Here is a 23,017-nt window from a genome sequence, read left to right as displayed (position 1 = left end):
GTCCCAGCTGGAACCCGGGAATAGCGCTGAGGACACCCCAGAGTCACTGCAACCAGCCACTCCCACTCACTTCCTTGCATCTCTTAGTAAGTGTGAGGACATCAGATCTCCTCCCACCTGTCTCTGTGCCCAAGTAGGGAGTGGGACCTCCATGACTCTACCACAGCCCAGAACACAATGCCACCCAAGGCCCAGCGGGAAGGGTGGAGAATCTACCTCAAATACCGGCAGATGTTCTAAGAAAAGGCAAGCCTTGTTATAAAAGAAATATGTGCAATTTTATCTTTACTTGGCTGTTAATTTTGTGATACGTGGTTAAAACACATTAATTTTTATAGCAATCTATATACATAAAAGCCTAAGCGACCGAACGACCGAACAACTGAACAACAGGTTGACCGGTTGCTATGATGCGCACCGACCACCAGGGGGCAGGTGCCCAATGCAGGAGCTGCCCCCTGGTGGTCAGTGTGCTCCTACAGCCAACCTCCTGCGGCCTGTCCCTCCCCCCAGCTGGCCGGCCCCCATCGGCCTCGACTGGGACTGGGCAAGACAGCCCCAATCAGCCCCGATTGCCGGCCAGGCTGAGGGACCCCACCTGTGCACGAATTTGTGCACCAGGCCTCTAGTTACTAAAATAATTCATGATGCATTTATGATAAGCCAAGCAGCTGACAAATACAAAACACATAAGCAGAATTTTATAGGGTTGTAAGAGTTTGTTAAACTGTCAAATTATTTTAAATTGGAAATTAAGCTAATTAAATCCTATTCTCAAAGCGGGGGAATTCAGAGAAGGGGGAGTTTAAAATACTTTTTCTTCCAAACTTTGCACAGACCCACTCAGTTGAGAATTTCCATTGCTGAAATGACATCCTATACCTTAGGTTGAAAACCACTGTATTGAAAGTTTATGAATGATAATATTTATTTTTTCATAAGCAAACTTGAACATGAACGATGGTGGCGGGGGTGGGGAAGGATAGAGGAGAAAGAAAATATTGAACATGGTAACTTAATGCTTGTTCGTTAAAATAGATGCATCTCCAGGTATGTCACTTTTATTTTTATTAAGTTTCAGATAAGTTTATATCTGATAAGGAAACAGTTTTTCTTATTAAAAAAGGAAAAAAATTAAATAAATGTAAAATGATGCAACTCCCTTAAAGAAAAACAGAACCCACGTTCCCTTTTCCCACGTGACCCAGAAATTCTCAGATTTAGAGTTTGTCATGTTTTAGCAATTGCCCTAAATTAGAAGGAAATCAGAGTCAGAACACAGCACGCTGTTATTCGACTTCTCAATGAATAACTCACTCCGATATCACGCTCACGGTGCTATAAGAGGAAGTTAATGTATTTTTAGTTTAAACCAAAATCCCAAGTCACTTGCCAAACAATCCTCTACTTGCGTTAAATACAGGATAGGCTCTTCCTGGCAGAATGGCGTTCAACTTGCCATCTGATGTAAGATGACACGCCACACACGCGCTCACGGCGCCCTTGCAGGTGACCGTCCAGAGTCACCGACATGCACGTGTTTCATTGCTTTAACACACTACCAACGCCTCAAGAGGGAGACGGAAATCCAGACGGAAATTACTGTCCCAAGTTCCCATCAACTCCAGCCTTCCTAATCAGGGAGTGCACTTCCAGGGGGGAAGCAGGAAGAGGAGAGGGAAGGGCCGGGCCTCCAGGTGCTGCTCAGAGACCCTCTCCTTTGGTGCCACACCCCCTGCCCCCAGGAGAGAAGTGCTCTCAGAACAACCCACAGAGCCTGGAGGCCACACTGTGCCCGCCTTCTTTCAGGGGTGGCAGGAGCCTGGCTGACAAGACAGCGCCTACAGTGGCTTCAGGGGCTGGGCTGGGTCCGCACTTACAGAACAAGAGACAATGCACAGTTGCAGCACTGGGCACGGCTGTCCCCGCAGCCAGTTCTGGGCGTGCCTCCCAGGGCGGGAACCTGACTCAAGGAGGCTCCTGAGAGGCCCTTCCCTGGAAATGTGCTTGGAGCCATGCAGAGACTCGCTGGAGCTGGCCCACCAGCAGACCGGAGTCGCCTCAGTCACAGTTCAGGTTCCCAGGTGCTCCCACCTGCTCATGCAAGACCCATGCAAACCCCCAACCCTCTGGGCCCACTCGGGGTCAAACCTGAGGTCAGACGTGTCATCCCAGTTTACCTGCAGAGGACACCGGGCTGCTCTAGGCTCTGTCTCTCTGCCCTGGGGGTGGAGGCACAAGCCCCCTGGCTCAGGATCAGCTGGAGGGAAGGCCTCTCCCAGGCTAGCCCCCGCCTCCCCACACCTCCTCTTCCTGCCCCACCTGCCCAGTCAACTCACCCTTTCCTCACCCGCCATTTGTCCAGGGTCCGCCCTCCGCCCGGCCAGGTTCTGAGCCTCAGCCCCGCACATACCGCCAGCCCCTCTCACCACCAGCAACGTGTCATTACTCACGAGTCAGCCTCTCCCACCAGACAGGGACTGTGTCTGTCTCTCATTTCTTCTCTGTGCCCCAGCATCTCGGCCCAGAATCTGGGCCTGAGGCACGGACCCATTCTGAAGGGACCAAATGACAGACGGAATAAGTGAAAATGTAAAAGATTCCACAGAATGTCTGGGAAGCAGGTAAAACGATACAATAGTAACTATCGATGTGAAAGCTATTAGGCAAAAAAAAAGTTTTTCTGTAACTTTGTTTCAATGCTTTTCTAATCAAATATGTTTTTAACAAATATTTCCTCAGAAAAGTATACCTTTTAAACTCTAAGAACATAAGCCACTGGGGGGGAAAAAAAAAGTTAAACATTTATTTAAACAAAATCGCGGCCTTAAAACTTGCCTTATCCTAAAATCTGGGGGTTTTCAAATACCATCCTTGGCACAGAAAGAGAGCCTCTCCGGAGAAGCAGCCCTGGGCACGCAGCGCCAGACGAGCGAGACGCCACCCCTACCCCGGCGATTGGTCCCCACGGCGAGAGAGAATGAGTGCAGACTAACACGTAGGAAGAAAACGGCCTACAGGAAGCAACCTTTAGGACCCTTGGGGTGTGGAATAAAAGAGAGCAATACGTTCTTGAGGAATACGATATAAGCAGTACTGAAATACGCAGTTAACACTCACGCCAATCTGGGAATTCTAAGAGCTGGCACACTAAGTAAAACAAACAAAATTCAAAACCTGGATCGGTGTGGACGTCAAGAGTTAGTAAACATCCGCACGGTGAAGACCTCAGCTGGGCAGCTGGCTGCTGGTCCAAACCCACTTCCTTCTCCATCCGGGACCACACAGCCCGCCGCCTCCTCCTGGGCACAGCTGAGCTCCAGGCAGGGCCCTGTGAGCCGCGCCCCGTGGGCCTGGCCCTCGACCCTCCCGATGCACCTGCCTCCTCAGCTGAGGTCACTGCTGGAGATGGCTGGGCTGCCACGCCGGACTGCCACACCAGGGTGGTGCAGGATGCAGACATGGGGAGCCTCAGCCACTCCCAGCCCAAGACCCAGGACCCCCGAATTCTTTGTGATCAAGAAACAAACCGTTGTCGTTGGAAACCATTACATGTTTGCATCTACTTGTCACCACAGCCAGGCCGACCTACTGCTCAAATTGAACTTTATCATTTACTTTGAAAAATAAACTCATGGCCCTAGCCGACTTGGCTCAGTGGATAGAGCATCAGCCTGCCGACTGAAGGGTCCCAGGTTCGATTCCTGCCAAGGGCACATGCCTGGGTTGCGGGCTCCATCCCCAGGAGGGGGCGTGCAGGAGGCAGCCAATCAATGATTCTCTCTCATCACTGATGTTTCTATCTCTCTCTCCCTCTCCCTTCCTCACTGAAATCAATAAAGAAATATATTTTTATTTTTATTAAAACAGGAAAAGAAAAAGAAAAATGAACTCATGAAAAAGTAACACATGCGCACCCCTTCCCACCCACTCCCAACTCCACCCCACTCCCCGGTGTGAACACCACGGGATCTCTGCATTCCCGTGCATCCTGTCTCTACTCACACAAGCACAGGACCCTCACCAAGTTCACCTCTTTCTTTTATTTTTAACAAAAATGGTACCAAAAGGATGTGATCCTTTTTTGTGTGCGTCCTGTTTCTTTACTTTCTTGGGCCCTTTTCTGCTATGCAAACATAGATCCTGCTCTTTCTTTCTTATCAGCCCCACCGTGGTCCCATTGCACGCTACACCGTGACGTCTGCACACGATTCTCTAGGTGCCTCACATCCTTGACGAGGTAACGGAGGTGGTGGTGGCCGCCGTGTGGGGCGACTGCCCATGCTCAGTGCCCTGCAGGACGAGAGCCGGGGGAGCCCCTGTGACAAGCCATGGCAGCCCAGCCTCCCTCAGCCACGCCGGGCAACCCTGACGCCCATCGTGCCCTGTATGCCCGAGCAGGGGGAGCGGTCGTGTGGGGCACTCTGCTGGTCTTCCCTTAGAAGGGAGGGAAAAAAAGGCAGATATTCCATGTCCTATTAACAACTTTCATGGCAAGGATGAAACCTCGAGGGAACCAGAACGTGCCCTGTTGGATAGCAGTCACCTTTCCTAACAAGTCAAGACGGCCCATCCCCCTGGGAGACGCTTGCCCAGATCAAAGTTGCCCCAGGCCTCCAGCTTCCCGGCCTCCACCTCCTCTGCCTGAGACAGTGCCTTGGTGGACAGCAGGCAGCGTGGAGCCCTGAGGGGGAGCTCAGTGTCTGCTATGCTGGCCTGGGGTTGTGAAAAAAAATCTACTCCCCCACCACAGCCGGTAAAATCCACAAAAAGCCGGATATAGGGACCCATCAAAACCCTGGGTGGGGGCTTTGCCAGCGGCACTGACAATCCATCACGTACATGTGGCCGCCGTGCAGTTCTTCCCTCCTGATACAAATGATGAGCCGTACCCTCCTGCGAGGGGGTGAGCTGACTTTCCAACACCCTGCCCTCGAACCTTCCGTTCCAGCCGCAGGGGTGTCCCCCAGGGGGGGCAGGGACACCGCCTGGGCATCTCCCTTCGAAACTAAACATTTCCAGATCCGTGATGTGAGTACTTGGTTGCACATCCCTAAGAACCATCATTCATGTTACCTCCTATTGAGACCACTCATTTATGGTTAGAAGACATCTGGATGTCTAGAGACTAACATTTCCCAACAAAAATGTGAAGATCCAAAATGCCGACGCCCGCTGTCTACTAGGCAGGGTGCACACCCCTGTCACTTTGTGAAGGAGCCGCTGAACCGACACCGCGTGTAAGTGTCCCGTGAAGCAGTTCTCCAGTTGTGATTCAGATGGCTCGGCCAGGACGGCGCTGGCCCCTTAAGGGCATCTGTCTCCTGATGGCTGGGAGGCCAGGACACTAAAGATGAGACTGACATGAGGACAGAGTGCTGCCAGGCAGGGCGGGGGCGCCCTGTGTCGATGCAAATCAGAGCCCAAGTTCCCCTCCAACTCGGAGAGGACACAGAATCCGGAGCCGCTGCGCCTCTGGACCTCCTTTTATTAAACAAAGAACAAGAGATGCAAAGGCCCTTGCTCACCAGCCCATCCCTCATCCCTCTTCCCACGTCCAATGGGAGGCCCAAGGTCACCCAGCTCTGGGAGCTCCGGGGACTGTCCCTCCACTCTGGATGCAGCCCTGACTGCCCCCCAGCCACGCGGCAGCTGCGCTCGCGGCCACGGTCCAGACGCTCACCCTGGGAGCCCTTGGAATGCGGGTGCCTTTCCCCACAAAACCAACGTCTCAGAGAGCGGTCTGGCTGAGCAGGGACCTGGCAGAGCCGCGAGGGGGAAGGCGGAGCGGATGAGGAAGCAGACAGCAGGTGGTATTTGTGCCGAAGGACCACTGCCCTCAGCCGTACACAGGGTGCTGACGGGGCCACCAGCTTTCCGGCAGTAATCACACCCTACAAAGCCCTAATGGAGAAAAAAAATCCCCCATGTACTTGGCAAATACGTAATCCCTTTAAAGCAGTGGTTCTCAACCTTTCTAATGCCGCGACCCTTTAATACAGTTCCTCAGGTCGTGGTGACCCCCAACCATAAAACTATTTTCGTTGCTACTTCATAACTGTAATTTTGCTACTGTTAATGAATCGTAATGTAAATATCTGTGTTTTCTGATGGTCTTAGGCTCTACAGCGACCCACAGGTTGAGAACTGCTAGCAGGGTCGACTAAGACCATCGGAAAACACAGATACTTACATTATGATTCATAACAGTAGCCAAATTACAGTTATGAAGTAGCAACGAAAATAGTTTTATGGTTGGGGGTCACCACAACCTGAGGAACTGTATTAAAGGGTCGCGGCATTAGAAAGGTTGAGAACCACTGCTTTGAAGGTTCATTAATAAACCTCGAGGTCCTAAGAGCAGCTGGCCCAGGCCCAGCCGCCCTCTGCACCAAGGACTGTGTTTCCACAACGCTGAGAGCTGCTCCTAGGAAAACAGGCTTTTTCAAATGCACTATTTTGGCTCTAAAGTTTTGCAATAATAAGCTTGAGAATCACGTTATCCGACCCTCTTGAGCCTTATGCATGAGTCTCCCTACTAACTAGTCAAGGAAGTCCTGAGCCAATAGAAACGCCAGGTGACGAGTAAAATGTGTAAGTGCCAGCTAATCAAAGTGAGAGGAAGGAAACTGCATAAAACATTTTATGGCGGCAGGGGGGGCGGGGAGGGCAGACCAATTTGGGGATGCTGAGCTCTTAACTGAGGAACATCCCTGAAGCCTGAGACCTCTGAGAAATTCCAAGTACCCGGCCACTCCCTCCCCGGATTCCTTCGTCATTCCAGCCCCTGCAGAAAGCAGCAGTGGGCTTCCCACAAAGACAGCTGCCCTGGGACAGGAGGAAGAGTCGTCCTCAGAACCCTACAGAAATCCCAAAGTCAGCAAGCGTATTCTGAGTGCCCACAACTGCCAGGGACACAAGGCAGGATGCAACAGGAAGAGGTAAATTCCTGACTTCTGGGGGTTCCACATCTTCGTGCATCAAGATCTAAACTGCGTAATGACAATTAGAGCGTGGGGATCCAAGAGGACTTCCTGAGCCAGGTGGGCCTTTAATGGACAAGTGAGGTTTAAGGCAAAGTATGTCCATTCCCCAGTCCTTTGGAACCATGCAAGGGGCTAACCACCTTACGTCCTTACAACCAATCTGACTGGAGTCTGCCAGAGTAATCATCTGTTACAAACTAAAATAAGAGCCCTGGCTGGTGTTGCTCAATGGTTGGGGTGTCAACCCGCAATCTGAAGGGTCATGGGTTCGATTCCCAGTCAAGGGCATGTACCTCGGTTGCAGGTTCCCTCCCTGCCCACGGTTGGGGCTTGTGTAGGAGGCAATCAATCGATGTGTCTCTCTCACATCAATGTTTCTCTCTCTCTCTCTCTCTCTCTCTCTCTCTCTCTCTTCCTCTCCCTCCCTCCCTTCCACTCTCTCTCTCTCTCTTTCTGAAGATCAATGGAAAAATTGTCCTCTGGTGAGGATTAACAAAAAATAAGTCATGATTCTATGACTAAAATTTCCCAATTCAGAAATGCACTGTGCTATACTATACAGCACTGTACTACACTGCACACTAGCTATTATACACAGCGCTGGCTGTACCATGCTATCATAGTCTCTTATATACTGCTAGTGGCCCGGTGCATGAAATTCATGCACGGGGGGGGGGGGGGGGGAGGCGGGGGCGGGCGGGGAGGGTTGTCCCTCAGCCCGGCCTGCACCCTCTCCAATCTGGGACTTCTCGGGAGATGTCCGACTGCCAGTTACCAGCAGTCGGACATCCCTCTCGCAATCCGGGACTGCTGACTCCTAACTGCTCACCTGCCTGCCTGCTTTATCACCCCTTACCACTACGCCTACCAACCTGCTTGCCCCAAACTGCCCTCCCCCGCCGGTCTGCTCGCCCCCAACTGCCCCCCCCCGCCAGCCTGATCACCCCCAACTGCCCTCCCCTCCTGGCCTGATCGCCCCTAACCGCCTCTGCTTCGGCCCCGCCACCATGGCTTTATCTGGAAGGTCTCCCGGAAGGTCTCCCAGTTTAATTAGCATGTTACCCTTTTATTAGTATAGATGTGCTCTATTCTATACTGTACTGTTATCTGCCCTGCTCTACTATAATACACTGGAGTATGGCCAGTTATATTTTCACTAGAAGCCCGATGCACGAAGATTCGTGCTAGAATGGGCTTTCCTTTGCCTGGCTGCCGGCACCGCCTTTCCACTCTGGCCGAGCCCATTTCCGCTCAGGCCCCAGAGCCGCCTCTTTCCGCTCCAGCCCTGCCTTCCCACGCTGCCCAGAGGCCCTGACAGACCGGGGGTGGGGCAGAACGCCTGCGTCATCACCATGGCGACAGCGCAAGCATCCCACCGTCACTGGGCACCTGTGTATGCAAATTAACCACCATCTTTGTTGTGTTAATTTGCATATCACTCCTGATTGGCTGGTGTTGTAGCGGAGGTACAGTCAATTTACATGTTTGTCTATTATTAGGTAAGATAGTACCTGAGTTGTTTTTAAGTACAATACTCCAATGTGACTCTTATCTTTTAAGAAATAACGTTTATTACAATGTAAATTCACACATCACTATGATCTGTACCATTACCTATCTCATCTAAGTAACCATTTCTTACAGCCAGGCTTCTCTGGACTGTTCACAAGGCGTTTGGAGGGTCTGGTTCTCAGTGAGGAAAGGGATGAGGCCGCGTTAGTAGCCTAGAAAAGCAGCATCAGCACAGCATCGTCGCCTCGCATCCAGGACCCGCATGCCCACCCTGTTGAGGGCGTAACAGGAGGATAACCAGACTCTTGCCAGTGGACACCAGGCATTAGCACACAGCGACTCAACAGCAAGGCAAGCCAGAGCTCGACTGCCTCACAGAGACCAAGGGAGAGCAGCGGAGGTGCTACTGACCTGCTGACCACCGCTGCTCTGAGAAGGGAGAGGCCAGGCTATCACGCAGGCCGGGTAAGTGATGCAAACGCTCTGGGTGTACACAGAGAAAAGTAAAATGGATCTGAGAGCCCCGCCCCAGCGCTGGCCACGTCAATAGGAGAATGAAGAAGAAATCAAAACCTGGAGTCATTAGCCTGGCAGTGTGAGTGCTACATGGAGCCCCCGGAAAGTTCACACCGTGTTTTGTTACCAAAACACTAATCATTAACTGTCCCGCCAAACAAACATCACCATGAACCACCTGCATGGTAAGCAGCAGCATCTATCACGTGTCCAGGAATCATTCACAAAGCTTATAACAAGGGGGCAATGGTGTCACTTTTACTAAGATGTCTGTGACGCATCTACGCCCACTTAAAACATTAACTCCCACGATGCAGGCAGATGTATGTTATACCTTCGGGCGCTTCTACCCCACGGTGGGCCGTTGACAATTCCCTCCCCGAGAGAAAGACTGGCAGATTCGGGCAGAGGCTGTTCAGCGACGTGCCTTCCACCGAGGACTTCACAAACGTAATGCACACTTGCACACACAGTCACACACATGTACCCAGAAACACACACACACACACATACGCACATCCACAGACATATGCACACACTCACGCAGGCACACACACTCAGAGAAGCCCAATCATGCAATTCTATAAAAAGGGACACATCTCCCCCCCCCCCCCCCAAATGAACCTTCTTGAAATCAGTGAGCCCACTTTGCTGGGCTCATCTCTCAATTTCAAATAATGAGGCCTCATCCAGACCCTCTTACCCCAAATTCTTCAACTAATTCTGCTCATTACAGTCCATGTCACCACAGATGTGTGTTTCGAACTCGAACTGAATGCTCTCATTCTCCTCGTTACCCCAGTAACAACAATCATGCAAAAGGGGGCTGGGTGACATGGGGCCACTTATTCAGTGTAACTTCCTGGGGTCCGAGAATGTTTTCCCCGTCTGACTAAAATCATGAGATAATCCTTCCCTTCCTGCTTGTTCTTTCCATGCCCTTTCACTGCCCTTTCATCGTCCCAGAAACTAAACCACAGTTGTTCAAAACTGAAGGAAAAGAAAGAGCCCTCAGAAGTAATCCCACTGCAGAGTGAACCAGAGGGGCCGAGTGTTCCGTGGGGGGACGCACAGAACTGAACGCCAAGAGGTCCCTCTCAAGCCAGAAACACACCGACGTCAGGCACATCAGTGAGCCGGCCCATCCTCCGTGTCCAAAACGAAGACTGTGCTTCCTTCGTCTCTGTTTCACGAAGTTGCTGTGAAGGGAAATGAAAGACACAGCGTCGTAAACAAGAGAAAGAAAGGACAACGTTTTTACACGTGTGTCCGCTTTGCAAAGGACATGAGGGCATGAACACTCATGAGAGAGCCATAAGGATGCTAAGCCACCTTCAGACTTTCAGGAAATGCACACCTTACAGCCTCACAAGCCAGGTGTTCCACACACACCAGGAACAGCCACAGGGCCAGGTGTCACTCGCAGGTGCTCAGTCGTCACCTGTGCAGCGAGACCAGGAGGTCCCACCACTAACTTCTAGGAAAATCTAATTGCAACATCCTCACAGCTAACCTATCACAGAACACAAGGTTGCAAATGCGCAGACCACGCGCTCAGAAACACCTGACCAGAAGCAGAAAACATCACCGGGATCAGAACACACGAGCCATAGCCCCGAAGTTCTTCCCAGCCTTTCTCTTTCCTTTCTTCAGCTCCATTCACCCCCGACTCCCGTACCACGATGACGGTGACAATGATCTAGGCATAATAATTCAATGATTTCACGACGATTCCAAGATTTCGTTTTCCATGAGGACGTACCACTGTTCGTTTGTAAAAATTCTACATTTCTCTCCCTTAGCCCAGCCACCCAGCAAGGGCTTGCCCGCAACCCCAGGGGTCAAGCGCCTCATCCAGGGCGGCTCTCCCTCCCCTCCCTGGATCACCTTCTCTCTTTTTCACCTGGAGCACTGAGCGTGAGGTGAAGCCTGCTTTGTAGGTGTGACCGCTCACATATCTGTTATCTATTAGCAGAGATGAAAGGACACATGCAGAACTGAAGAAAGGCAGGAGCTAAATGCAGACACAACGCGGACGCAAGGGGCATGTCGCTCCCCGCTGGATGCTGCTGGCTCAGGTCCGCAGGCGTAAATCACCATTCCCCCACGGCGTGAGGCAACTCGGGAACCACACTCCGAACTGAACTCAGAATCTCAGCTGCAGGTGCTCCTTCCCAGCGCTGGGCAGGGGGGAGACACCGTGGGGACCCTGACGCCGGCGGGCTGCTCTGCAGACGTCCACAGGAGACACGCTAAGAGTCAGTCATCCATAATAAGCCAGAGTCAAAGCACACGGCGTTCTGAAACGCACAAGGCGCATTCCAGCTTTAAGGGCCCTTCAGAACGTTCCTTTGTTCTGAATGATCTTAGAATAACAGCAATTCATGGATACGACGGGCAAGTGCATCCGAGGGGACCTGGCTCCGCTGGTGCCCACTCTTCTATGTATTCCGGCCTCTCCCTCCACCAGCTCTGTCCTGGTCTGCAGGAATGCTCACCTCCGCCACACACACACACACACACACACACACACACACACACTTCCTTCTCTTTCCCTCTCCCACCTGCGCTCGGACATTCACCATCCACAGGTGCCTCACTGGGGAACAGCCCTCCTGGACCCCCCCCACCCCCACCCCCCAGCATACTATTCCTCAGAAGCACAGCCCGGATCAGCTCACGATCCCCTCCAAAAACTCTCATGGCTCCCCAACAACCTGACGGTTGAAGACATCCAAGTCCAGGCCTCAGTTATGTTCACACATATGTTACCACCCACAGAGCTTGTAAGTGACATACCTGCATTCTTTCTAGGACCCCAGTTCCTCCTACAGGAGCTGTATGGAATATCCATATACTTTTAAATTAAGTGAATGTACATTCTTTAAAACAAACTTTCCTGATAATCGTGGCATTGCCACAAAACTAAACTGAAAAACGAGAGCTCATGAGAGTGCAGCGTCCATAGGATGGGCGAACACCTCCCCCAAGCAGTGTCTAGCCCCTCCCTGCAGGCTCAGCGCTGCCGCAGCCACTGAATTCTCCCGCGCACGCTCTGGGCCGCTGCTCTGTCTCAGCAGCCGAGCCCCATCTGATCAGGAAACAGGTGTGTTTGCTCCGAAACCTGTTTGTGCCAGGTGTACCTGTAACAAACTATTGAAGCCAATTAAATGTGACTCCAAAAAGAGTCACTGATTCCATGAAAACAAAGTGGGATGTTTTGCAGCGAGTTGATATAGGAAAAAAATTAATTTTTTAATTAAACGTAATTTTGCTTTCAAATTAGCTGTGGGCAAAACAATGAAAATAGCATGGGAGATAATAATACACGTTTCAAATCTAAGACTCTAAACTCAGGTGACAGTGTCCGTCACCCTTCACTCCAATAGACAGAGAACAAAAGAGTATGAAAATAGCTCCCTAAGGAAAAGGGTTTTTTGAGGGGTGGGGAGGTCACAAGAGTCTTTATAAAGGGACTTCAGAGTCTCCTTCCCTGGAGTATTCTTCATGGGACATAGCCCCGCACCCCCGCAGCAGGCCAGAGGGCCCTTGGACACGCAGCCTGCAGATGCCTTGTAGCCCGCGTGCCGCACAGCTATGCACACACTTCAGGGAGTGTGCATCCAAAGGGTTTCATGTCTGTAAAACCAAGGTTGCACAAATTTCCGCCTGGACACGTTGAATGCAGATGCCCAGAGGAGAGCTGCTCACCCAAACATCGACCCTCAGCCATGTTTCAATCACACGACTAGATCTGCAAAAATTAGCAACAGCTATTCATCAGGTGATGCCAACCTGCACGTCCCACTGTGCCATAGAAGGCAGCAGCTCTCCGCCAGGGGCAATTCTGAGGGAGTGAGGACACCAATGGCACCTAACAGGTGGAAGCACGATGCCACTCAAGGTCCTAGGATGCATAGGACGGGCCCTCCCGCCCCCCTGCTCCCCCCTCCACTCCCACACACACACAAAGGGTCCCGGAGCCTGAGTCTGAGAAACCAGACCTAAAGGACTAAGTGGCTTTTCCCCCAGCTTCATTGAGGTGTGACGGAGAAATATAATCCTAATACATAAAAAGCCAGGGGCCGTCATGCCCGAAACAACCAGACGGACAACCGAACAGCAGGCTGCGTGGGGCGACTAGGCCTGCGGGGGGGGGGGGGGGGAGGGCAGTGAGGGACGACCAAATGACTGAACAGCAGGCTGCGTGGGGCGACCAGGCCTGCGGGGGGCGGGCAGTGAAGGGAGATCAGGCCGGTGGTGGGGGCAGTGAGGGGTGATCAGGCTGGCAGGCAGGTGAGCAGTTAGGAGCCAGCAGTCCAGGATTGTGAGAGAGATGTCCCCTGAGGGGTCCCGGATTGGAGAGGGTGCAGGCTGGGCTGAGGGGACCCCCCGCCCCCGCACAAATTTTGTGCACCGGGCCTCTAGTTGTATATGTTTACATTGCATACCCTGATGATTCTTTTTATTGTGAAATGATCCCCAAGATCAAGATAAATATGTGGGACAATGGGACATGTTAATTAACTCCCTGTGTTGAGAATGCCTAATATTTACTCTGAGTAACTTTAAGTGCGTATAATACTGAATTAGAACTGTAGTTGCCACACTGTACATCCCCAGCAGCTACCATCTTATTACTGCAAGCCTGTGCCCTTTGACCAACATCTCCCCCTCCCCCAGCCGCTGGTGGCCACCAGGTTGGATGCTGACCTTGGAAAAAAACACAGAGCTTCGAAGATGCAGGTTTCCCGGACACAAGAGAAATAAACACAACATTTCTGAACCACTAGTTCCTCTCAATTTTTATTTTTATCTCCTTTATCACTCTGGATGACTTATAAAGTATACATACATATTTTAACCGTATAAATGTTATATATTTGTGCCTTGGTTTCATTTCTAGCTTCATTCTATAAATAAAGCGTACCTTTTTTAACCAAAAGAAGAAAGGGAAGGGGTAAATAAATAACAATGCAATCTAAAGCAAGATTTGTAAATGTACAAGTCCAATAATGATACCTTCTAGTTAGGAAAATATTTTTACCAATTCCAGACTTCATATAGAAACACGAAATAAACTCTAATATATGAGTTAGCTTTTCAAAAGAAAACACCACACACGCAGTTGCTGGGGAGGTTCCGAGTCCCCACTGGCAGAAGTCCTGGAGAGAGCGTCCTCACCGCACGGGAAACGCTGCCGGGTCGGCACCACGGCCCGAGCAGGGGCCTGGCGTGCTTCCCTCCACTGCAGCTTTCAGCAAACCACCGGTCACGGGAACCAGGCAACAGGTAGGCAACTGAATCACAAACAAGAGCTGAGCTTCCCTCTTGCAGGACCCAATGCCAGGAACACGCCATAGATCTTACCAGTACATGCGACTCACACAACCCTGAGCACCATCTGCGGCCACAGGTAAACCACCAGGTGGGGGTCGCTCACAGGGACCTTTTCCGCCCTCCTCAGAGGACCCACGTCTTCACTGAGCACCTGTGCGGTGCTTGAGCTCCCAAGGACTCGCCGCCACTACGGGAGGCGGACCGCGGGAAAGGGGACCGTGACTGCAGTGCGCACTGCCCGGCTGGGATGGAGCCGGTCGGCTCCGGGCACCCCCGCTCCGCTGCGGTGATGGGTGGGCAGGGAAGGGATGTATTTGAAATAACAGGAGTTCACATAACGTAATTCTGATTTTCAGCTTTCTTCAAACTGGCCTTCCAGGAACAATCATTCCTTTAGCACCTACTGGGAAAGCTGAAAGTAAAGCACGGGACACCGTTACCTACCCCCAAATGCCGGTACCAGCCAAGCGCATGGAGCCAGTGAGTCAGGGCTAACCCAGAATTCCCTGCCTCCTACTGCTCTTCCACCAGCACCAGAAATGAATGATTAACTTCAAAGGAGTGGGAGGAGCCGCTGGCTCCCAAAGGCTGGCCCGCAGCGCTGGAATCGCTGGAATCGCCCAGGGACATCCCCTGCCCCCACGGCAGGCTGTGATTCCGAAGGCGGCCTTGGGGACAGAGAATCCTTCCAGGCGATTGCAGTACACGGCCACGGTTCTCCGCGACAGGAGGTAAAACAGAGCTAAGGTCAGTGTGGTGGCCTGAGTACCTGCCCACACCTGTTGGAAGTTTCAAGAGCAATGTCAGTGACGACTGACCTGGCCTTCTGCAGGCGGCCTGGGGTCGCCGAGCCTCAGTGCCCCACCGCTGGGTCCGCACAGGGGACTAGGCCAGGGGACGGGGCCAGGGGACCGTGCTTTCATTAAGGTGCGCAGTCAGAGCCATCTTGCTCCCCAAGCCAACAAAGAGAGGGGAACCCCCCTCCCCCCAACCATCACGGGCGCCCCGCAGACACAGAGCCCTGAGGAGCACTGCACCCCCACACTGGGAGCAGACAGAGAGCTCGGCCCCCAGGGAAGAGCCCGGGAGAAAAAAACCACGTGGGAAGGAGCACAGACTGCCTTCCCCGGGCATGGGAAGAGAACAAGAAAACATTTCAGTATGAATAAAAATAATTTGTTTGTAATGGCCAATTATTGTCTTGGTGTGCACTGCCAACATTCTCACTATTATTTCAGAGGATTGTATGCCGTCGATCATAATTTTCATTCTACCGGAATGCCAAAGCTCTCTGTTTAAAAACACACGTGGAAATGTGTCCAGGGAAAGGGAGGGTGCCCTCCGCGCTCCGCTCTCCGGGAGGACTCCGCAAAGGCTCGGTCTGCCCTGCACGCACAGCCGACCTTCTGCTGACAGACGTGGGATTGCAGTGCACGGCGTTCTGTAATACGCAGGTTTCTCACAAAGAACGCTGTCCCATTCTCAGAGTTATACGTGTGACACAAGGAGTCTCTGCGGTGGGAGGCCGGTGACTGATATTTGCGCGTTTACTAATCTCGGCTGATAAATCCCAGGCATTCGGGAAGGCAGGCCGGGCACGGAGCGGCGGCGTTCTCGGGAGGTGAGCCCCCGCGTGGGCCGGGCTGCGGCAGAGCAGGGGCTGCAGGCAGGGGCCCAGGAAAGGCGGGAGAGGCAGGAGGGGGCTGTGAGCACGGTCACGGTTCAGTGGTGCTCGGAGGACCGGCCTAAGCCACTTACTGCCCTTTTTCAGTTTACAGACTTAAAAACATCTATCAAACATGACGACGCTAAATGCCTCACCTTCAGGCCCGCACGCGCCCTGCCGGCGGCTGGGCACTCACTCTCACAGGGGACCCCTCGGCCTTCTCACCTGAAAAGCAGGCACCCACTCTGCCAACAACACAGCAAGGCCACAGCACGCCACGAGGAAGACTCGTTCTCTCCTGGGAAAGGGGAAACTCAAAACGTACCGCCTGCTCATCCTCGCTGGAAGGCAGGCAGACAGAGGTGCTCTCTGACCTCAAAAAACGGGGCTTTCTTTCACAGCCTGGATAACGGAAGGTTTCCGCCTTCTCGGGGTCACAGCACATGCTGCCACCCCAGGGTCACAGTGGCTGAGGAGTGAGGAGGGGGAGGTGGGGAGGGGGTGCTGGGGAGGGAGACTGGCCCCCTGGGGGGCCCCCTGGCACCTTCCTCAGAGGGAGCCTGGAGGATGAGCAGCCCTGAGGCCAGACGACCAGCTCTCTGCACCATGTGACCATCACTGGTCAGTGAGGGGTGACAGGCATGCAGCCTGAGGAGGTTTAAACGCCCCGCTGAGCCCGGAAGAGGAAGAAGGGTCCTCAGCAAGAAGAGGAAGCTGGGAGGGAAGGTAAACGCAAGCTCCATAGGCATCTGGAGAGGAGGGGCCACAGGGGGCGGAGGGGGGATAGTTGGGGGGGGAAGGGGGGTCAGAGCTCAGGGCAGGAGCCTCGCAGGGTGCATGTCACCCCAACTCAGCCAACACCCCCACACCGCCGCTCCCTGACCTGAACCGCACAGGACAGGACACGGGCACTGTGCACGCCCTCATACCACACACAACTTGCACACATACAGCACACACAACACGCACGTAATACACACAACACGCATGCAGCACACACACTGAAAACCTGGGGAGCAGACGCTGTGTGTCAATGACCCCCCCGCTGCCCACCTTGTAGCGCCTGCAAGCAAGCCAAGTCTTGCTGGGAGAGGACCTGCAGCGAGAAGAGACTGTTCCCCGGCTCTGCCACTGACAGGTGACCTCTGACTGGTGACCTTTGGCAAGTCCCTGCACCTCCCGCTTCTATAAGCTTGCTCAGAAGTGAAGAGGTTCAATAAGGTCATCTCCAAGGTTACAGCCTCATATTCAGGGCTTAACTTCCCACTCAAAATCATAGCGTCGAAGTTTATTGTCAACAGTCGCTCCATTGGATGGGATGGACATAGAGGTGAAAACAAAGAAAAGCCCCAACCACGCGTGCCTCTGAAAACTAGGAAAGGCCCAGATGCCATCGTCCCGTTCAACTCGGTGCCCGAGACCCCAGGCCCCAAGCCTCAGCCCAAAGCCAGCCAGCCAGCCAGGCAGACGAGGGTCAGAACTCTCACCCAGAACACAAGAGGCACGGACAGCACTGCCGGGCCTCACTGAGTGACAGGCCACACCCAGCACAGCTGGCCTCTGCCCCTCTGCACAGGCCCCAGGCCCGTCTCCCAGCCCCCCAGGCCCAGAGCCCTGCGGCCTCCCAAGCACACGGAGGGCCTCCGTCACCCAGCCGCTCCTCCTTCTAAACGCGGAGCTCTCCGAGCTGAGGTCACGCATCTGGCATCCAGTTCCACATGGCGTTGTGGCGAGTCCTCGCCGTACGTTGTCTCTTCCATCTGTGCTGAATTCCCCACGGCGGCGTATGTCCTATCTTCTCCTGATGACAGAAGCGACGGTCACCACTCCCACAGCGTGGACCACGGAACCTCACTCAAACACTGCGCGTGAAGTAAGTGCTTAAGGAAAGACCGTTCGAAAGCTCTCAGAGGGCAAAGCAACCTCTGCCTCACAGGGTGGGCCATTCAGCCATGTACACATCAACTCTACTTAATATTAACAGTAAACAACAAACTATATGGCAAACTTACTCATTTTAAATCTCCAGGGAGCATTTTTTATTGCTAACGTAGTTCACCCCCTTCAGATCAGCAAATACCTCCCTTTAGGAGCGGAAGAGAGTCTACGTATACAACAGACAACAGGGCAAGCACAGCTTTCAAGGTATGACAAGAGCACCCCGCTCTGTCGAAAGGTCACCCACCTCCAAACCTGATGTGTTTGTTCTCGGGTCGGCTGCTGTTCAGATGGAAGCATCTTGGTCACCTGCTCCGTGAGTTACAATCATACTCGAATCGGTATCCCATGTTATACCACTTCAACGGAGGCATTCCCAAAGGCCAGGATCCTCAGGGTCACCCACAGCAACAAAACACAACCCGCACTCAAATGCCGGGGAAGGGTGCGTATGCGGCGATGTGTGACTTATCGAACCCTCCACGTGATGTAGCAGGCGCTCAGAGCATGGGCACACACGGGCGGGTGGAGTCCTGAGGAGGGAAGGCAAGGTCAGCCAGAACCCCACCGAAAAGGGGTTAAAACTGTCCACAGACCATCCACAAAACAGGGGATACTCGGGCAACTGAAATGTGTTTGGGGCTGTCTTGCTCAAAAGAAAAAGTCCTTTCCACGGTTAGGAAAGATTCACAGCAATCAGGACCCACCACACACCACAGGCTGAGGGCCTCTGGGTCTGAAAGAAAACGAAATAACAGAAAGGGTGGAGAGATCAGAAGAACATGGGAGAAACGGTGACCCAAGAAGGACCCACGTGAGAAATGGAAATTAAATTCACCATTACTGTTATCAGCTCATAACAATCAAGAGTCAGTCTAAGTTACAAGTAACCGTGTTAATGCTTTCCTCTGGAACACTCTATATTATGAGGATACATCCAAAAATAAAACTAATTCACGACGCAGTGTAATGACCCAGCCATGGATAACCAAATTCATACGATCCACGGAAAGTCAAATTGTATCTTCCTTTAAAATCGGGTTATGATGCAGACAAGGGGCAGCCTGCGAATTAAAATACTTAAACCGGCCAATGATCTTGTTTCCATGGATTGGGACGACCACGGCCCTGGCGAGGCCAAGAGGGAGTGGCTCTCGCCGCTTACAGAACAGGTGCAATCGCAAATATGCAAAACGACCCGGTTACAGAATTGAAGCTCCGTGTTTTCTGTTCAAGCGGGTCACGTGGTTTCCAGGATGTAGGTAGGGAAGCTCTGGCTCCACTTTTGCAACCAAGTTCGTGGTAAATGCAGAGTACACAAAACCAGCTTTGTTCTGGGATCTATTTACTTGGTATAACAGGAAAAGTCCGCAGGTTCCTGATGCCGGAACATCTGTCTTTATTGGGAGGAGCGACATGCTTTCTGGATGAGCACATGGGAAACTGTACTGTCCAAAAACAATATTCAAAAGGCCCCCGTTGTAGGAAAAGACGTCACACGCGCACGTGTGTAACTACCATCTTGGATACGTGGGTTAAAAAATCGGGTGCAAACATGAATAATCAGGGAATAGGGAGGGTACACACTTGTGAAGGTGGATGTTCTAGAATATTCTAGAGACACTATCCCAGGATGGCCACATGTCACACAAAAATCTTTATCTGTTTTAAAAACAAGTTATTCCTGCTAACACTGACCTGGATTGAGATATTTTTATTTACTTAAAGGAAAGAAAGCTATCCAATGAGATTTATCCAATGAGATTCTCTAATCACTAGATTATCTTCACAATTCTGAATAATCACGAAATTGCTTCCTCTCGAGGATCTAAAAATAAAAAAAACAGGATGACAAAAGACAGCCACAATCCCAACCACTTTATTAAGCAGATTATGGTTATAAAAATAGAGGATCTCTTCTGAGACTACAGGTTCCCAAAATGTCCTTCGCAGAATTTTGTAAGCAGACCTTGGAGCCATCGCGGGTCCAGTTTCAGACCACCGCGATAAAGCGAGTGTCGCGATAAAGTGAGTCACCTTTTTGCTGGTGGAGGGTGTTGCCTTCAATTTGCAAAAAAATGCAGCACCTATGAAGGGCGATAGAACAAGGACTGCTTGTGCCAGTCATGGCTCATAATCACGGGAACTGTTCTATCAGGTGGGAAACTCTATCGTTTAGGGGATATGGAAGTAAATACACACACACACAAAAATCACGGACACCATGAAACTTGCCATCCTATATAATAAAGAGGTAATATGCAAATTGACCGTCATGCCCTCACAAGATGGCTGCCTACAACCAGGCGGGCAGGGGGGTTGGTGAGGGACGACCAAATGACTGAACAAGCAGGCTGCATGGGGCGACCAGGCTGGTAGGGGGGACAGTTGGGAGCGATTGGGCTGGCGGCAGGGCGGGGGGGGCAGTGAGGGGCGACTAGGCCAGCAGGGGGGGCAGGGGCAGTTAGGGGTGACCAGGCAGGCAGGTAGGCAGGTGAGCGATTAGGAGCCAGTGGTCCAGGATTGTGAGAAGGATGTCTGACTGCCGGTTTAGGCCCGATCTCTGGGAATGGGCCTAAACCGGCAGTCAGACATCCCCCGAGGGGTCCCGGATTGGAGAGGGTGCAGGCTGGGCTGAGGGGGACCGCCCCCATGCACGAATTTCGTGCACCGGGCCTCTAGTCTTTTAAAAATTGTATTTCCACCCCAGCCGGTTTGGCTCAGTGGCTAGAGCATTGGCCTGCAGACCAAAGGGTCCCGGGTTCGATTCTGGTCAAGGGCACGTACCTTGGTTGCAGGCTCCTTCCCAGCCCAGGCCCTGGTTGGGGCTCGTGCAGGAGGCAACCAATTGATGTGTTTCTCTCACATCAATGTTTCTCTCTCTCTGTCTTTCCCTCTCTTCCACTCTCCCTAAAAATCAATGGGAAAATATCCTACAGACACCAGGCCAGTTCTCTGGGGACCAGAGATGAGCATGGTTCACGTGCATCAGATGTGGGCCCATCCCTGCAGGAGCTAGAGAGGATCGGAACCGGCACTTCGCTTATAAAAGCGCTCCACGCCCACATAAAAAAAATCGACTGCCTATGAGTGATGAGTGGCTGCTTAAAGGTGATCACCACCACCCTGGGTAGCGTGACAGGGAAGCTGGGAGAAAGGCCGCTCTTTTCTGGGAGAGACGCTGAAGAGGTTATTCCTGGAAACTCATTTAGAATATTTTTCCCAGAAACAACACAACCAAGAATTAACAGCACTGTCTCTTGACCGAAACGATCAAGATTTCTGATAAAACCGCACCATATCCAGCTTCCTGATTCTAAAGATTGCCATCCAGAAAAAGTTAGCTCAGGGGTTGCCTTTCTTATGCTTTATCTTCCAGGAGAAGCATAGGAAATTTTCAAGCATTCAGAAAAAAACGTGAGGAGCGGCACAGGGAACGCCATGGACCCACCCTTAGAGGACAGACTAGGCTTTAAAGGCCAAGTCCTAGAGGCAGCCAGCTAAGAAAATGTGCCGCAAAAGCCTCCATCCCTTTACAACCACGGAGAAAGAGAAAGCCAGCATCTTCCTCACGGACTTGCTGCTCGACCCGGGGACAGACTGCTGAGGCGCGCCTGCCACTGCTCCCCCTCCCCAGGGTGCCCACAGCTGGCACAGAGCTCCGTGGGCTGGTCTCAGAGGAGAAGCCTGGGCCCCCCCCCCAATCCTTGATCGAAAGAAAACAGGCCTCTCACAAGCGCTAAGGTCGGCCAGCTCACCCAGGACACGGACACCGTGTCAGGAAACCACAGTTCTAATGCTCACGATGGCTTTCTAACCATTTGAAACTCAGCCTCCCCGTCTGCACAGAGAAGAGAACATCATTTCCTTAGAAAATACTTTTAGAGGACTAAAAAAAAGATCAACAGGAAAGCTACAAGGCACCACGCAATTGTAAGGTTCCTTTTTACATCTCAGCGTCACGGAATGCTGGTGTTCCAGGTGTCACTGCCCGTCCCACATTTCTCAAGAATAAATCACAGGTTATCCAAACTGCCCTGTGGTCCCACTGATGCAGTCAGCCCTGTGTGTGAGCTTCCTAATCCCTGGTGAGTGTTCTCAACCAGCAACCTCCATCAGCCGCCAAATGGCAGGGCCACCAAGGGGCCCCCACCCCTGCCACCCTCCGCCCTCCTTCCTTCCCCAAGGCCTCGCTCTTCTATCGTCACAGGACACAGAACGCTTTCTGAAAGCCCCCGTGTGACTTACTCACTTTCTAACGAGAGCGCATTTCATCCAGAATCCTATTTGTGTCAAACCCTACACAAGTCATCAAGGAAACAAACAAAATCAAGGCTGCTTCCTGCCCTGTGTCCAGGGCCAGACCTTCCTAATAACAGGGAATTCTAAAACACCAGCAGGCATTATAAATCCTTCTCTAGCATGAGATCTAAATAATAACGCGTCACCATCTACAGAGGGAGGGGGAAAAGAAAAACGCATTCTACTTCCTTTTCACGTGAACTTGTGTACAAGCAACGAAGAGAGAAGGATGCTCCACGTCTGAACTCTGGGATCAGAGGTGAAAGAGCCCCCGGTGCTGTTCCCCATTTGGCCCCGTTAACGTCGGTGTTATGGTCGGTGGAGAGGATGTCCTATTAGGGTCTGCTCCAGGTGCATCTGGGAAGGTGTCCTATTAGGGTCTGCTCCAGGTGTATCTGGGAAGGTGTACTATTAGGGTCTGCTCCAGGTGTATCTGGGAAGGTGTCCTATTAGGGTCTGCTCCAGGTGCATCTGGGAAGGTGTACTATTAGGGTCTGCTCCAGGTGTATCTGGGAAGGTGTACTATTAGGGTCTGCTCCAGGTGTATCTGGGAAGGTGTCCTATTAGGGTCTGCTCCAGGTGTATCTGGGAAGGTGTCCTATTAGGGTCTGCTCCAGGTGTATCTGGGAAGGTGTACTATTAGTGTCTGCTCGTCCCACATAAGCCCAGCCACTGCAATAAGATTATGTTCCCTGGAACTGAGCAAAATGAAATAGTAAGTCCCACCCACCACATGTCTGACTTTCACAGCACTGAT

At 52.2% G+C, this 23,017-nt stretch overlaps 1 protein-coding gene and 1 long non-coding RNA gene across 3 annotated transcripts in view; both read right to left on the bottom strand.

Annotated features, from left to right (window-relative positions):
• The window catches only part of DIP2C (disco interacting protein 2 homolog C), a 385,891-nt gene that overhangs the window by 353,168 nt on the left and 9,706 nt on the right, over nucleotides 1–23,017 (bottom strand). The window lies entirely within an intron of this gene.
• LOC129151480 (uncharacterized) lies at nucleotides 17,288–18,481 on the bottom strand. Its single transcript, XR_008558167.1, has 2 exons — nucleotides 18,206–18,481; nucleotides 17,288–17,821 (listed from the first exon to the last, which is right to left on the bottom strand). It is a non-coding gene; the product is annotated as an uncharacterized LOC129151480 (long non-coding RNA).

This window comes from Eptesicus fuscus, chromosome 2 (assembly GCF_027574615.1).
Source record: "Eptesicus fuscus isolate TK198812 chromosome 2, DD_ASM_mEF_20220401, whole genome shotgun sequence".
Lineage (NCBI taxonomy): Eukaryota > Metazoa > Chordata > Mammalia > Chiroptera > Vespertilionidae > Eptesicus > Eptesicus fuscus.
The sequence above is the reverse complement of the archived record's forward strand: the minus strand, read 5'-3'. Positions and strand labels throughout refer to the sequence as shown.